Below are 14,180 nucleotides of genomic sequence, written 5' to 3' on the forward strand. Positions count from 1 at the left end.
GGGAATCTGGGTAACAATCATGGGATTCCAGCCACCATGATGAGCGTGCGGCTAGAATGTTTTCATAAAGCTTGCAGATGGTAGGGGTAAGGGAAATTGGACGAAGGGCCGAGAGAGATACTGGAGGCTGACCTGACTTGGGGATTGGAACCACAATAGAATGCTTCCAGTCTCCCGGCATGATGCCAGAAAGCCACACTTCGTTAAAAGTATCAAGTAGGGTTTCCAAAGCCCTCCCTTCCAAGTTACGGAATAAGGAGTTAGGTATGCCGTCGTGCCCGGGAGTAGTAGTAGTTTTTAAACGGTCAATGGAGGCCAGCAGCTCTGCCATGGTGAGGTCAGAAGTAATCCCATCAGGGGGCTCTGTTACCGATAAGTCAGGTGGAGACGTAGCGGTGCAGTCATGGTTTGGAAAAAATTGACGGGCCGCTTGTTGTGCAAATGTGTCCTCATCCACATTTAGCGCGAGGCGAATGCTCTCTGTGTAATCTGCAACCTGAGAAGGGCGCTCCATCGCGTGAAACACTCTCCAAAGATGTCGATTGCCCTGCGTAGAGGACAGGCGAGCACACCATGCAGCCCAGCGTTGCCTGCCTAGCCGCTTTGCATAGCGCCGCGCCCGTGCGGTAGCGCGGTGAAGAGTAGGAAGAGCCGAAGGGTCATCGGGGTGACGAGTAGCGTAAAGATCCGCCTGGCGACGAAGAGCCCACAGATTTAAGAGATGTATGTCCGGGTTTGGGTCATCTTCATTTACAGTAGTGGTAATAGTGTGAGTAGCGAGAACATCAGATAGAGTAGACAATGCTGAAGAGGGGTTGAATGTAGATAAATGATTGTCTGCGCGTACAGAATCCCATGATGTTATTCGTACAGTGCGGCGTATTTTCCGTAAACGCGTAGGCGTGAGGGAGATAAAAATAGGGCTGTGATCGCTACCCCAAGTATCAGAATCAACAGCCCAACGAGGGTTACCGGGGCCTAACCACCAAGTCAAATCAGGTGAATACGGGCCACCTCGTGGGCGGGTAGAAGTATTCGGGTGGTTTAAAAGTTGAAAGGAATGATCTGAAAAGCTCCCTTGGATGTGTGAACCCCTTGAGGAATCCGATGGGTAACCCCACGCAGTGTGTGCGCCGTTGAAGTCACCGCCAACTAGAATAGGGATACCCGAGTTGGTAGAACGTAGAAAACGAACCCATCCCAGATTGGGAGATGCGGAGCCAGGACGACTATAAAAAGAAACTAGAATAAGGGGTGTGCGTGCAGGTTTTACGAGAAGGGCGACAACCTCTTGACGTGTGTTGCACCACCGTGAAAGGTCGAGCGGTGTGTGCGGAACTGAACTGTGAATATAAATTGCAGATTTACCTGGGCTGAGGGAGGAGGCGGTGCAACGGCGATCAGGGATAGATGGTGAATGGTATGCGCAGAAACCTGAAAGGCGTGGGAGTGCATTATGCTCTTGCAGTAGGAACGCCCATGCCCTCAGCTTTCCGTCGCGAAGGCGGATGTTCACTTCAGAGGCCTTATTAGCGAAACCTCGACAGTTCCACTGCACCACCACCGATGATGATGCGCTATCCATGACGAGGCCGAAGAGCTTCCACGATGAGGGATGTCACCTGCTTCATCAGCGCTAATATCTTGTCCACTGTCGGGGTAGTCACGGCTAACAGGTGGTCGGCACCTGATTGTGGGCCAGTGCTTACCCTAGGTGATTCCTCTGATGATTGCTCCCGAGTTATGAGAATTCTTCGAGAGGATTGAGAACGACGCTGTTCCCGGCGCTGGGTGAGTTCGTCTAGTCGGCGGCGAGCCTCCGCGATTGCATTGTCTAAAGCTGTGTCTTCATCTGTAGTATCCACATGTGATAGATGCACTGGACGTTTGGGCGTACCATTTGATCCGGGAAGGTGAGCCGCTTGTGCATATGTACGCTGGCGAGGAGACGTATGGTGAGCAGCAGGCTCAGATAAAGGAAGTTCAGGGAAGTCGTTGTCGTCACATGCGAGAGCTGCAAAGCGATTACTTGTAGGGACATCCATTTTTGCAGGCGACTTGTGAAACTTCTTCGCTTGCTTCTTCTTTGGACAAGCGGGGGAGCGAATGTCATGGTCCGGCGATTTGCACAGGGCACAATGAGCTGTTGGTTCATTCATGTCGGCCACAGCTGCTGGATTAGGGCAGGTATTTTGCATATGTCCTTCTTTGTGGCAGTGATAGCAAAAAATACGACGAGGTCGGAAGGGCTGTGGTTTGACGATCGCACCGTAGTAGGTAAGGTACTTCGGGAGAGTCAACGGGCCTTGCAGGATGAGCAGGTATGAGCCCCGACGACCCATAGGCCGTGCTTGCAGTACAACATGAGTTGAGCAGCGAATATTTGCGCGCACCTCCTCGGGAGGGCTCGTGCTGTCGACATGATAAACCATGCAGCGGAGTGTGTCAGGACCAGATGCAAAATATATTTGCACCGGGACATGCTTGCTGTCATCCAGGGGGATCCGCGTAACTGCGCAAAGTTTCTGGGCGTCCATCAAGGATGACAAGTTTACCGTGATGGTGTTCGATGGGCGATGGACGACAAACCCGCAGTAGTTCGAAGAGCCAAGGGCATGGTCAATTGTGGCTTGAACATTCCGGGCAGGGATGGCAGTCATATCAAAGCGCAATGTAGGCTTGATGGCAACGCGGAACGAGTTCGCAGCAGGCGAAAGAGAGCCTTGACTCACGGGAGGCATCTGTGGAGGAGGCTCAGACGCTGGTGACGGCCCTTGGTGGGAATACTGAACTGGCGCGACGGGCACAGTTTCTTGAGGGAGTGCCACGGGCACGGAGGCGGTAGAGCAGTCCATGTCACAGGCCAAAGTCGTAGCATCGGAAGACCGCGCAGGCTGGAGGCCTAGAGGCGCTGACGATTGCGTGGACGTGGAGGCTGCGTCAGGTGGCAACACAGCGGGCATCCGCGTAGCCGTCGTCGACAACGCAGAATCCATGCAGACGCGTAGCGCGGCCTCGCTCGGCAGCGCCGAGCTAAGCCTAGCTTGCCCCTGAGGGTTCCGGTTGGGTTTTCTCACTTGAGAATGCGCCCGCCGTGCCGGGAATTTCTCCGTAGGGGCGTCGTCAACATTCGGTCGCACGGAGGGCACTGTCCGACCCACGCCACACACGAGAAGACAGCGAAAAGCGAAAACACAGACCTAGAAGCAGACACGTATCCACCCACTAGGTCTTCGTCTTCTTCCTCGGGCTCTAAGCGCAGATACTGGAGAAGCATGGGCAAGTTGGCGCGACATTGTTTTACAGCAGTGCAAGGGACGAAGGACGAGACAAGTGCACTGGCACGGCGATGTGCACTTGTCGTGTCTGTGCACTTGTGTCGTCCTTTGTCCCTTGCGCTGCTGCAAAATGGGCTCTAAACGGCGGGTGCAGCGGCGCAGAGCGTCTTTCAGTTCCGCCGCTGTGAAGAGCGCGTTTCACGGGCCGTCATCCGGGGCGGGGTGATGAGACACCATGGTGTCGACATTTGGGCCTGATATCGATACTCTGAGGGCAAAAATGCTTGCGGGGCTCAGCGGCGCAAACCGGCACACCGGTGAGCGAGCTGCTGAGCCAGCTGTTGGTTTGTTTGGCCACTCGAGATGGCGACAGCAGACAGAGGCTGAGGGTCTGCCTTAGGTGTAGTGATGTAGTGAAAAGGCGCCGTGAGCTGCGAGCCTTCTGCATAGTTCTGCAGAGAGAAGCCCGCTGCCGTCGGTAGAGCGTGTTTACGTGATGTCTTGCCGCTGTGTCTAGCCGATTGAAGATCGTCCAGTCTTTTGTCCTGTCCGTCCGTCGCGCCCTGAGCTCCGCCTTGTCATTTTTGTCGCGCAGATCGAGCAGTATTCATTGGCGTTGGCTGGCCTGCTCGCACCTCCGCGCGAAGTGTGGCTGCGAGAGCGCTCCGGGCAAGAGGGGTAAAGTAGATAGATAGATAAAGAGGAGGAGGGAAAGGCAGGGGTGTTAACCAGAAAGGGGTTCCGGTTGGCTACCCTGCACTGGGGAAGAGGGATTAGGGGACTAAAATGAGGAAGAAAGAAGGGAAAAAAGGCATAACACACACACGCACAACGCTGTCACAATTTGTCACTCAATCCAGTCGCTCTCAAGTAGGCAAAGAGTGGCTTGTATGCCTTGAGGGCAGTCGACTGCTGTGGCCACGGACCGAGGATCTTTTGCTCTGTTAATGGGCGAAGATCGAGGCGGTCCAGGGCACAACACAGTGTATGTCTTGCACTCGCAAATGCAGGGCACTCACAGAGAAGATGAGCGATGGTCTCCTCACAACCACAGCTCTCACAGGCAGGGCTGTCGGCCATCCCCATCCGGAAAGCATAGTAATTGGTAAATGCAACACCGATCCATAAACGGCATAACAGTGCTGCGTCGCGACGTTCTAAGTTACGTGGAAGATGAAGGCGCAGTTCGGGGTCTAGTGCCTTGAGGCGGAGGCTGCAAAACTCTCCCATGTTCCACGCTGAAAGTGTGAGCTCCAGCGCCAAAGGGCGAAGCCCACACGCAGCGTCAGGTCCCGATATTGGGATCCTCACTGGAAGACCGTCGTTGAGAGCAGAACGCGCAGCCGCATCGGCCTGGTGATTACCGTTAATACCACAGTGTCCTGGCAGCCATTGAAAAATGATGTCATGACCTTTGAAAATGGTGCCGTGGTACAGTAGACGGATCTCAGCAACAAGTTGCCCCTGCGACCCGCGCCATAGCGCAGCTTGCAGGGCTTGAAGGGCTGCTTTAGAGTCGGTGAAAATCGTCCATTCATGTGGAGGTTCTTGACTGATGAACTCTACCGCAGCCCGTAAGGCTGCGAGTTCCGCACCAGTTGAAGATGTTGGATTGGTCGTCTTCACTTTCATGAAGATGGATCTGGCTGGTATCACCACCGGCACCGCAGAACTGGTCGAGTGAAACTGATCCATCTATGTAAATATGAAGGCGGTGAGTGTGGTAAGAATGCAGGTGATTCAATGTCAGTTGTTTGAGAGCGGGCAGTGATACACCAGCTTTCTTTGTAATGCCAGGAATATAGAGGTGAACCCGAGGTTCATGAAGACTCCATAAGGGTGAGCACGGTCTTGACGCAGGGGTGCACTGCGATGGAAGATATGCGCGATGGGCTTCAATGACTTTGGCGATTGCAGTACGCGGCCTAATTATTGGGAGTGTTGCGAGGTGATGACAGGGAACCCGTGAGAGGTGCCGAATATGTGTTCTCATGGTGTCAACAGCAATGTATGTAGTAACAGGATGTTCCCGGGCAACAAGAACAGTTGCTGCTGTTGATGCACATTCAGGCAGTCCAAGACAGATACGGAGAATTTGCGCTTGCACACTTTGAAGAGTCTTGATATTTGTTTTTCTAATAGAACTGAATATCGGAAGACTGTACCGCATGAAGCCCAGAAATAGGGAACGGTACAGTTGTAGCATCGAGCGCACTGATGCGTCCCAGGACTTTCCCCCGAGGAAGGAGAGGACGTGCACAATCGAAATTAGTCTCTTTCTCATGTCGTAGATATCTGAACTCCACGAGAGGTTCCTGTCGATGACAACACCAAGGAATCTGTGGCTTCTCTCATAGGGAATGGCGTCGCCATTGATGCGAAAGGTGTAACGTGACATTATTTTGGGTGTGAACGCCACAAGTGAACACTTTTCGGTCGAAATGTTCAGGCCCTGCAAGCGAAGGTAAGATGTCAATATCGATGCCGCTTTTTGAAGTCTTGCACGAACTTGAGGACGGGTCACCCCTAATGCCCAAATACAGATGTCGTCTGCATATACCGAGATCTGAGCACATTGTGGCAATACGTCGACCAGGCCGATAAGAGCAAGGTTGAAGAGAACTGGGCTCAGCACTCCACCCTGAGGGACTCCGCGCGAATTTCGGTGTAAGGACGTTGGTCCGTCCGCAGTCAGGACAAAAAACGACCTATCTGATAAATAGCTGCGTATCCAGCTGAACGTGCGGCCTCCGATTTCAGCAGCTTTCATTGCGTCCAAAATGGCCTGATGCGTTACGTAGTCGTACGCGCCCTTGATATCCAAAAACAATGCCACGGTCGATCTTTTCAAACTTTTGCTGTTGTGCACAGACGTTACAAGGTCAACCACGTTGTCGATAGAAAAGCGGCCCCGTCAGAACCCAGACAAGATGATTGGATAAATCTGATATCGCTCCAAGTACCATTCCACGCGTGTGAGCAACATTCTTTCCATGACTTTGCTGGCGAGTGCAGTTGGACGGTATGATGAAAGGTCGAGCGGTGATTTCCCCGGCTTAAGAAGTGGAACCAGACGACTGATCTTCCAATCATGAGGAACTATGCCAGCAGTCCATGACTTGTTATAAGTGTCTAAAAGAGCCCGTCGAGCTTCTTGGCCAAGGTTGGCAACTGCGGAGTACGTCACACCATCGGGCCCTGGTAATGATGACCTTCTACAACAAGCCAGCGCAGCACCAAGTTCTTCCATGGAGAATAGTACATCAATCCGAGAATCCCGTGAGGGTGGAACATTGTTGCAGTGCAGCGTTGCGCCTGGATTCGGAGGGCCTGTTATTCTTGCGCAGAAATCTTCGGCTACCTCAACCACACTGCGCCTTTGGTGGAGCGCTGCGGATTTGAACGGGCAGCGCTGTTGAGGGTACCTGCGAAGACCCCGAATTACACTCCAAACGCGTGGCAAAGGCTTCCGTGGATCAAGCGTTAGGCAAAATGTCCTCCACCGTTGTGTTTGCAGTGCCTGAATTCTGCGCTGAATCTTCTGTATGCGCCTAGCATCTCTTAGGCCTAGGGGCGACTTTGTGCGTCGGTATCTGCGCTCTTCCCTGCGCCGTTGTGATCGCAGTCGCTGCAATTTGAAGTCAAAATCGGTGTGGTTAGCGACGGGGTTAAAGGGGCAGGTGGCGTGTTCCATGGCCTCCTTAATTTTTTGTTCAAGACCGGTAGAGAAGCCCTCTGCGCAAGCAACCTCCATAAGTAATTTAAAAACTGTCCAGTCAATGCGCTGCCTACACGTGGCTGGGGAAAATGTGGAATGGCCGGTAATAATCAGATAGGTTGAGATATGGTCGCTGCCATGGGTTTCTACATCTGAAAACCACCGGACGCTGTTGTTAAGGCACTTTGGAACGAAAGTCAAGTCCAAGCAGCTGCTATACATCACCCTTCGTATATAGGTCGGGCTTCCGTCATTCAGGCACTGGGGGTCATGGTCAGAGGCGAAGGACACAAGCTGTCTTCCCCTAACGTCCATCCTAACGCCTCCCCACATGGTGTGGTGAGCATTAAAGTCACCCATAATAACCCACGGAGCAGGTGTAGCTGCCATCAAACCACTCAACCTTCTGGCTTCGAAACAACTTGATGTCGCCAAGTACACCGCCAGTAGCGTAAACGTCAGGTCTCGGCTCTTCACTGTCAGGCAAACGTACTGATTGTCTTCGTTCAAAGGAACTGAATGTTGCACATATGTAAGTTCACGTCGAATGTAGACGATGACTTTGCTGGATCTGTTGCACGTGGGTGATGAAAATGCCTCGTAACCGGATATTCGCAAAATTGCCGGGGTCTTCGGTTCACAAATCACAAGAATGGGGAAGTGATTCTCGTAGACGCCGTGCCGTAAATCGGAAATCCGGGACTGGAGATCACGAGCATTCCATTGGAAAATGAAAGCTTGCTTGACTTTCTTTTGAAAAGACAGGTCCGAAGGAGCCATGATGCCGTCTACTGTCGAGCCGCAAGAACTGGATGTAGCGCGTCCAGCACTTGAAGAGCGCTATTTGCTGCTGGCGTGCGTAGGCTGGAAAGCAGAGCACAAATGGCATTCATTAGTGTCGTGAGCATTGCAATCACTTGCATATCTGGGCCATGGCCCTGATCGTGCCTGCTGGCTGGATCAGTCGTAGGCGCTGCACACTGCCCTGACTGCGCCAACATCCCTGACGCAGTATGCGTAGAAGGCTTTGGCAGTGGTGGCCAAGTTGCATCTGAGGCAGCAGGTCCAGCCTCACCAAGCGCCGGGCTCTCTTGATTTGGGACGGTTTTTGGTCATGCCCCAAACCCAACTGCAGCTTGACTGGTAAAGTAATGGGCACTGGACGCAGCGGCTGCGTCCACCTCTCGGCGGAACAGGCCGAATCCACGATTACGTAGGTACGCGTGGCGCACGCCTCTTCAGCAGTGGGATCTATGGTGATGGAGAAGTGATCAGTGTCCCAGAGAGGTTGGGCACGACGGCGCCAGGTCGCCTCGATGCTCCTGGACGCGAGCGCAACGTCGATGCAGGAACCTCGAGATCAGCGCTGTCGGAATGTGGGCTACCAAGTGTTGAGGAGAGTGAGTCTCGGGCTGCGTTGCTGTGTGGTGCAGATCGTCACCGCGCCGGCCGTTGCGCGCACTGTCCTATGCACAATGATGACCTTTTAAGTCTTCAACGATAAGCTGGCGAAGGGCACAACCCGATGACTCAGCACGAATATGCAGTGCGTTCCACGCTACGCTTGGGCGCTCATAAACACTGCCACTAATGTTCCAGCACCACCGACGCGCACTGTCACTGCTACGCACTCCTCAACGTCACACGTCGCCACCACCGTGCCGACTGGCGTGTGCTGAACGTCGCGCCGCACATAAATTTAGGCCCATTTTTGTCCGGGTCGGCGGTCTGGGTCGTAGCAAGGGATTGCCGCACACGACACCGCGCAGCCGCATTTCGGGCTCCCCATGTTGCAGCCGGACATAAATCTAGTGCATCGCGATGTACTCTGGTTGCTCTGTTGTTATTCGCGAGCGGAGGTCAGGGTATCGAGCTGCAAGGCAGCGGACGTTCCATTGCTGCACAGTGGGAATGCGAGGGGCTGCCCGGCGAATATAGTAATGTTGTTGGCTGTTCAGTCAAAAGGGCCGGTCGCTTACTCACAGATACGACGACCCTCAGAACCCCCTGCCAAGAACACGCATAGTGCGCGCAGTGCTGCCTGCAGGCGCTCGATTAAGGCATTGTGTGCGGCCTGAGGGGGGGCACCGGAGGTACTGGGCACGGGCCTTACTGGTGCGGTGCGGGAACCGGCCTCTTTCTTCTGCAGTTGCTGCTGTTGCCCCCGCAGCTGCTGGGGCTGCTGCTGCTTGCAGTGACCCCAAAACTACGCGTAGCGGCGTATATTTGGTTGCTGCTACGCAGCCTGCAGCGCTGGTTCCTCACGCACAACAGCGCACAGCCCGTCGTGAGAGAGCCACTTCTGACGAAGACAGAATCGATGAGACATGCCTCTCTCGTTGCCGGTGAGGGCATGAGGAATCTGTGGCAACGTGTCGGCCACCGCAGTTAGAACAGCGCGATTTTCCGCTGGTGCACACGCCAATGTCGTGTGGCGAACAGCAGCGGGCACAACGGGAAGCAGCTCTACAGGCCTCGATGGCATGGCCCACGCTGGAACGCTGGAACACTGCAGTGGGCGCGGGCGGCAGGGCCAGACATAGAGACGCTGCCTGTAAATGGATACGTGCAACGGCCGGATCGGGATCTGCTCCGTGATCGGAGAAGAACCGTTGTGCCCGATAGCGACGCCAATGTCACCACCACCGTCGATTCCACTTCGGCAAGCAGCTAGGCCGCTGAGTGGCGCACGGCCATGCCGAACACGAGCCCACTGGACCGGTTACGAGGGGCTGGTTCCCTGGCCCGGACTGCCAGGATGACAGTCGTGGCCAGCAGCGAGCCGAAGGCAACCGCGCAGCCAATGTCCACGGTTACCACGTTCCAGCTCGTGTTAACGCTAACCGCCAGCACGCCCGGGAGCGGGCCCTGCTCCTGAGCAATCTCCCAGACTTGTTCCTTGTTTATGGCCACGCCGCGTTCTGCTGGCCGGAACAGGACTGTCCCTGGTGTTCGTCCGCGCGCACCACAATCACTGCAGCATGTGGCCATTGTGCGTAGCGTCGCGTTCGCCGTCTCCGGAGTCAGGGCAGCGCGCTGTGCTGCGCGTTGCCTGCACTGTATTCATTACTTCAACAGCGGAAACGACTCGAGAGACCGGTCACGGTGTGAGCTCTGTGTACGAGGTCCGCCGCAGGCAGCGAGTTTCCTGGAGAGGCTCCATTTCTGGGGGCCCCGGGAGGTGGTTATCCCAGGTCCAGGCCGGTTTCGTTCGGGTCGTTCGTGCAGCAGGTGGTGGCCCAGGTCGAAGGAGCGTGAAAAAAATACATCCGACAGGGTGAAAGGAGGACGAGGGGAAGAGGTCAGAACTGGTATTCCTAGCCTCAGCTCGATATTTACCATTTTGATGTTTCATGTATGCGGGCACATTGGGCCTCGGTTTTCACTACTATACAGACACTTTTCGCCGATTTCAGGCAGTTCCCCAGAACGCAGGCCTCTTTTGTCCAACCGCAAAGCGACGCAGCGTAATGCACAGAGATCTTCGGGATCGCAAGACAACGTGCCTCGCCTGGGTTGCAGCGCTCTTCGTACTGGGAAGTAGATCCTGCAGCATGAGAAGATTTTGATTTTTGAGGGTTTGCCGCTTTGTGATTTGCCGCAAGCCTAGTCCAGGCCCACCGGACCTGCATGCGCCCCCTGACAACAGGCATCCTGGGCAATGTTCTGCTCACAAGACTGCGGAGTGTACGCCGCCAGCTCTCAGCTATAAGCAACACCTACAGCTTTTTTTTAATTTTTAATTCTTTGAATCTTAAGGGTCCCCAAGCAGCACATTACATGAGGGATGGGCGCTTGAACGGCGAACAATGACTGTTGTGTAATAATCACTGAGATGACTTAGCTTTCTCGATGGCATGTTGGGTTCCGATTGAATTTATCCCGGCTGTTGGCGCCGCTGCTGGACCCGGAATGGCAGCCGACACCGCATCAAGGCCTCCAGCAGGCCGGGAGGACATCGAGCAGGTGCCGGGGTCAGATTCCCTCCCCCCTCACCCCCCCCCCCAAACACCCTAAGAAAGAGTGACATACGTAGGAGAGGGCTAGATTCAGGAGTTTCTTCAGTCTTGTGAACACAAATTAGAAATAAGCATAAGAAAGCAATTAGCAAGTCAAAGGAAGAGTATTGCAGACCTATTACGAGAATGATTACCTACATAAAAGTGATGTTATTTGGAGCAAATTATACTGAACCCACACCCTATGTCAAGCACCATCGATCACCTTGTCTTTGATTATGCCATATTAGAGCAGAAGAACTTCTCAACTGCTTCAATGACTTTGTTGCAGAAATTGGTTACACAGCAGGCACTTTTGTATCTGCTACGTGTCTCCCATGATCTCCGCCTTCGCTCTTGCTTCAACCTACTTCTATTGCAGAAGTTACAAGGGTTTTCGAAGGCCTTAGGAATGGCCAGAAGACGGATGCCATGACATACAAATTAAGACCTTTAAATTTGTCTTAAATCTGATCGCGCGAGTCATTTCGCATATTTTAACACAAAATTTTCTACTGGTATTTTTCTAAATAACACCCAGCTTAGGTGAAGGTAATCCACAAAGGTGGTAGAATGAAAAGTTGGGCTTGTTGGTAAGTGTTGATGTTGGGTAGAAAACGGCGCAAACAGATGAAAGACCTAGAACAATAAAACACACAGACGAGCGCTTACTCGCAACTACATTAAAAAAAGTATTTCGCCCGTTCGCGTTGTTTTCTACCCAAAATGAAACATGCAGTTGGGGTGAAAACGTTTTTTCTAACTATCGTACAGTCTCAGTTTTATTAGTGTTCTCGAGAGGCTTTGAGAAGTTGATAATCGCGCGAAATGACAATTTTTTGTAGGAAACATAACCTCATGAAAAGTCATCAAGCTGAGTTTAGGAAACTCGTTCCACAGAAAGCGCTCTACTGCTCCAGAAGGAGATGATGTTAGAAGATATGGAAAATGAATTGACGACACTTGGGCCGCAACTGGATATCAGTAAAGGCTTCGATTGCGCAAGTCACACCATTTTACTGTATGAAATGAAACTTAATGTGCTCAGAGGAGTAGCACTGGAACTAATTGGTTCATACCTGACAGGTCCAATAAAATATAGTGAACTACGAAAATACAAATTGCGCTTGAGAAAGGCGGTACCAGGAGTGCGACAGGAAAGTAATTTGGCACATATACTATTCGTATTCTACATAAATGACATGGAACAAATAAATAACACTTGCAAATTTGCTGTCTCCGCAAATGATTGCTGTGTGTTGTTTGCGGGAAAGATGTAACGCACGTTACTATCGAGGCAGCCGTGTTTTCTTGTAGTTTAGGCGAATGGTGCAGGAAATATTGCCTGACATTGAACGAATCCAAAACAGTGTTCTTGGCTTCGTGCACTGAGAACACTGGTTGCTTCGTGCTCTGAAAGCATTGGCTAAGACACCTGAATCCATTATGCTTGGCCTGCAGACTGTTTCAACTGTAAAATGTGTGCAAACACTCGGTGTGATGTTTACCTAACATATGTCCTAGAACGCGTACCTCCAGTCGTTATTGGTCAAATTAAGCAAATCAGTGGGCATAATGAATACGCATCCACAAACTCTTCCAGCCCATACTATAAGGCTGCTTTATGATGCCGAGTTCAGCTCTAATTTCTGTTAATATGTATTCGTTTGGGGTATTCTGCAGCTGAAAACGTACACGCGCCCACAATGAGGAACATGTGCTGCCAAGGTGGCACTGCAATCGTTCCATTCGGTGACTCAAAACTGCTTTTATCAGCCGCTTGGGCCGCTGAAAACACGAGAACACATTCTGCGCAATTAGATACCCGCGTTTGGCTGACAGCATTCATTGCCTAGCTTCTCTCGGCGTAGCCCCGATAGCTGACGCACGGCACGTGCGCCTTCGACTGAGCGCGGAGGCTCACACCAATCAGCGCCTGAAGGTGGCGCGGAAAAGTACTAATAGTACGACCCAAAACTGCTTGCTCTTCTCGCTAGGCAGTGTTATGGCGCTGCAATCATAACCGCAAACTTATGCGCAAGTTCCTCATAGTGCAGCAAAAAAATCGCGCGCCATTAAATGCTTTCCACTTAGGAAACAAGGCGCCACTTTTCGAGAAGCATAGAATCATTCGAGTTCCGAACTTGTACGCTTTGGGACAATTATATTCTTAAAAGGAACCGATTGTGATGTAAAAAATATCGCAAAAGAGACACGAAAGACAGACAGGATGACGCAGACACAGACGCAGACAAGCGCAAACTCTCCACTTACATTCAGCGGTTAATGACAGAGTAGATGTTTTTTTCCTCATTACACAAAATTACACAATTTGAGGACACCCTTAGAAAATATCGTTTTCTCTATCAAACACTTTTGCATGTTCGGTTTCGCGCACACAGTGCTGCCGACAGAGAATTCCTCATACTGCCGCCAATCTGTGCACAGTTCGTTCATGCTCAAAGCTGCCGTAACTCGGCTTTATCATTTTGTTTGTGACGCGAGATACGACCAGACTTATCTAGATTTATCGTGACCACGAACTGCTTCCTCACTTTTTTCAGGTTGTTGCAGTTGCTTTTGGTTCCTTATCTGGAAGGTTCCTTCCAAGCTTTAAAATGAGCGCCCAAGACAGCAGACATTCTGTTGGACAACCGCCGAAGACGCTAGTGGCTATCGCCCCCGCCGAATCATTCAGTCCGCGGTGGGCGTGAGTAAGGCCATTAAATATTTTTTTTGGAAGCCTTCTCGGTGTCTTACTGATTGATGGTCCGCCGTCACCACTTGCTCAAATTACATTGCCAGCGACTTTAACCCAATATAAGACACTGAAAATTGACACCACAACGTTAACAAAATTGGCAGAATGAATTTACGTAAAAATGAAAAGAACACTTGTATATAGGTCAACATCCTATTATAACTTTTTTGTGTGCGGTACTTATTTTATGTGCGTTATTTCTTTTACTCATTTAGTATGCTTCACTAAATCCTAAGCGCTATGTCCTTATAATGGCACGTTTGGCTTCTAATATATTACTTTTTAATATGCTTGGTGTAGTGCTTTTTAATGATTCAATGGATTTTATTTCCATTGCTGATGGGTGGTTGGAGCCTAGTCAGGCTGCAGTGTAAGAGAGTTTTCTGCGGCCACCTTTTTCGCCTTGTAAAGTTGTTAAAATGTTT

The 14,180-nt window shown here is 51.7% G+C and overlaps 1 long non-coding RNA gene across 1 annotated transcript in view; it reads left to right on the top strand.

The window, feature by feature from the left end:
• The window catches only part of LOC144119326 (uncharacterized), a 65,043-nt gene extending 51,368 nt beyond the window's left edge, over positions 1-13,675 (top strand). The window contains exon 3 of the long non-coding RNA XR_013312332.1: positions 13,559-13,675. This is a non-coding gene — a long non-coding RNA (uncharacterized LOC144119326). The remainder of the gene's footprint in view (positions 1-13,558) is intronic.
• Positions 13,676-14,180: the final 505 nt, after the last annotated feature.

This window comes from Amblyomma americanum, chromosome 2 (assembly GCF_052857255.1).
Source record: "Amblyomma americanum isolate KBUSLIRL-KWMA chromosome 2, ASM5285725v1, whole genome shotgun sequence".
Classification (NCBI taxonomy): Eukaryota; Metazoa; Arthropoda; class Arachnida; order Ixodida; family Ixodidae; genus Amblyomma; species Amblyomma americanum.